This window comes from Manis pentadactyla, chromosome 16, assembly GCF_030020395.1.
Source record: "Manis pentadactyla isolate mManPen7 chromosome 16, mManPen7.hap1, whole genome shotgun sequence".
NCBI lineage: Eukaryota > Metazoa > Chordata > Mammalia > Pholidota > Manidae > Manis > Manis pentadactyla.
This window is the reverse complement of record NC_080034.1, coordinates 24794342-24798012: the sequence shown is the minus strand read 5'-3', so window position 1 is coordinate 24798012 and position 3671 is coordinate 24794342.

Sequence of the window (3671 nt, the reverse complement as noted above, 5' to 3'; positions counted from 1 at the left end):
AGATGAGTTGCTGTTTCTGCAACCTTCTTACATATTCCCTAAAATATTAGACTCTTTAAAGAAGCACTTCCAGAGCTATGCAGTATTTCCACAGTAACCAAAAATGTCTGTTATAATTTAAAATTATGTTTCTCTAGATGCAATATACTGTGTGTTATTTTATTCTTCATTCTTTAACACGGCTCTATGAAAGCAGTGTTTCCCCATGTCTGCTCTCCCTCTGAGCACTAGTACCATGGGATACTGTGAAAGAAAAGAAATTTTCCATGGTTACAAAACGTGTCTAACTCTGCATATGAGGGGGCTCTCTTGGAAAAGATCTTTTTGTCACTATCACATCTCTGGAAGTTGTCCTCAGACCACAGTATCTAAAGGACAACGGGAGTACAATCCACAACCGATGTACCAAACAGCAAAAAAACAAGGGGACGGGTGATTCAGATGAGCAGCAGGCTGAGGACCATGGCTCTGGATTGTAGGATGTTCTCCTGGGAGCCGCGGGATGCAGTGATGAGGGGCCTGAGCCCCCCAGGAAGACAGAATGGGACACTGTGTGCCACGGGCCATCTTTAAACACAGGGGGTAAAACAGGAAAAACAGTAACCGAACAACCTTATTTTATTTACCCTGTGAGGTAACTCTGGCCTATTCAATCCCAAAAAAAGGAAAGAATACTGAAAACATATCCCTGAGCAAATAGCATCTTGACTGTATGTTGCTTTCATTATTTTGAGTAATACAGTTAGTGTCGTTCTGCAGAAAGCCTCGTGGTGATCACATTGCTACCTCCTGTTTTTGTCCTACTCCGATGATGAAGTGCCGCAGCCACCAAGTAATGGCAGTGATCCCTCAGCCAGTGCTTTTCCCTTTATGTTGGTACCTCTCACTTTTTCCTTTAGGACTAAAAGCTATTCTATGCATGGGTAGGTGAACAAGAGGAAGAATTAAGTGAGTTATTGGTGATTAAGTACCTCTCAGAGCACGTTAGGGAGTGGAGAAAGAGGCTCTTCTCTCAAGTAGCTATTGAAGAGGCCAGACTTATCTTCTGAAGGTTGTAGACTTTGGACAGGGACCTGAAGGGCAAGTGGAAATTAATGAACCAGGAAGGAAGGCACAGACTCTACATTTAGGGGGATTAACATATGCAAAGTGTGGAGCTGAAAATGAGTTTGTAATGTGTGAGGAAGAGCAAAGAGTCCCCAGAGGAGCAATATATTCAGGGTATTTTTTTTACCTCCTTTCACTCTGCCTCAGGACACTACCTGTCATGTTTTGAAAGGAATTGGAAATACCTATGTGCAAATATTGTGTTGACAAATGTGAATAATAGCACAAAGTTTGATCAGTGGATCCAGAAAAAATTAAGTCCACATATGATACGTTAAATACAACTCTCCAGGAAGGCAGTACAGGCCCTGTGGAATGAGCTCCTGTTTTTCCAGGTCTAAGGGGTTGTCACTTCTCACCATCGTGGACTCTCCTTCCAGTGGAGCCAGTCTTCTTCCATCCTTATGACATCTTTCTGCTCATTTTTGCTTCTGAATCTTTGTTCATGTCCTCCTCCCATTGAAAATGCCCTGCAATTTAGTTGATTTCTCAGGTCATATGATTACTTCTTTGCTTTAAAAATTGTCTAAAACCAATAAGCATTTATTGTTTTATATTCTTGTATTATTATTAGTTTCTGATCCTTAGGCATGTCTTTTCTATGCCCAGAATGATAGTTATACTCCTTAAGTCTAGATGACATGATGCATATTTCTTCTCTTATTTCAGAGTGCTAGGTTCATAGCAGATGTCTGATAAATACTTCAACAGTTACACAAGCATATATTTATTTAGCGTAGGACCCTGAGGAAATCTGTCACACAATAGCGATGTCTTCATGGATGGGCAAGTTCGGGAAGAGTGAGGGTCTCAGCACAAAATAACTAGATAGGACTCCCTAGTTACAACGTGCTTCCAAATTCAAAATCTTATTGGTTCTCCAGCTAGCATGAGTGGTGGATAAGAATGATATTGCCCATTTTATAGATGAACATATTGTAGTCCAGAGGGTTGAAGGAATCTTCAGAGCATGGCTCTCCCAGCTGGGCTCAAACCCTTGTCTTATGATCCTGAATCTAACGTGGAGGATAGGACAGGACAGCCAGTGGACATGGGAGATCTGTGCCGAGGAGAGAATGTACCAGAAGGAGGGACAGTCAGAGGGGAATTAGGAGTTCTAAGGATAAACTTAAACTTGGGGCAGGCCTTGAGATGGGGTGGGGCTGGCAGCTCCACTTCCTACAGCTTCCAGAAAGAAGGAGTTAGAAAAAATGTTAACCAATGTGTGTGGTGGTACACAGTAGCTTCAGCCAGCTGGGCACCAAGAGGGTCACAAGAGGGTTGAGAAGCCATTCATTGGAAGTTAGGGAAACATTAAATTTGTGTGTTTTGGAGAAGCTGAATGGCATACTGAGACATCTGCTGATAGCCTGTCTCCGATTGTGGGGCACAGGACTCTTTAAGTTCCTCTTGCAGGCTGATGGATTCTGCTCCAGATCACTTCCTCGAGGGCTGAACAGTGACATCTACTGGTTCGATTTGAAAGAAGCAAGTTCAAAATCAGCTGAACCAGGCACATTAGTATCTCTCCCCTTTCTAAACAAATAGTAACAATCATTCCGAAGGATGTTGTGACATCAGAGGTATGCTTTATCTCAGGAACAACAGCCTCCCAGAGCTGGGGTTACCTTGTGAGTACCCCAGAGTTTTTCACAGGGCCCATCAAAAATGTCTTGTAAGCCTTTAAAACCAAAATTCAATAGAAACACTACAAAGGTGGGTTATTTTGGGAGCTCTTTATGGCTCAAGATTTCATCCTGGAGCAGGAATGAGCAACCTTATTAGAGAATGGATTTGAAGGGTGGTGGTGAGAAATAACGAAGTTGCTTTTTGCCTTAGGAGACTTGACACCCAAATCTTCTGTGGATGAAACTTGTGAGTTACAACCAAGATTGAATCATTTCTAAAAAGCCCTGAATTTCAAGCTAACCTTGAAAATCTCCTGGTGCTTAACTTTATTTAATGAAGATTGTGTGTCCCTTTGTGCTCAGGCTCTAACAACTAATTACTGTATTTCTTCTCTTAGAAAACCTCTAAAGCTACCCGAATTTCAGATAACTGATAGAGATGCTCTTTTGGACAATTCAGATAAATAAAACAATACCATATTCTGGCAAATCAAAACATATTTTATACATTTATAATATATGCAAATATTGATGGAATATGCCCTCTTTCCCTCTTTCTCCCCCTCATATTGTGTACACTCCATACAGTGTCTTCTCTTAGCTCAGACCTTAACAAAAATTGCTAAGAAGCAGTAAGATGGACAGGGTTTAACTTTCAACCTCTTATTCTAAACATGCACAAAGAGGGTAGCATGATAAAGGAATGAGATAATGTAGGCTTGGATAATCTGTGCACTGAATCATTGTTTACTGACTATATTTGGATCTTTGAAGAAAACTGTTAAAATGTTATTAGAGAATCAAGCATGATTCCAGGAACTTGCCTTTCTTTTTAAAACAGGGGGCACGGCTATGAGATGGTTCAAGTTGGCTTATTCAAGTCTGTTGAGATCTCCATCGACTTGCTTTTCAGACTCCTGGTTGCTGGAGAATAGC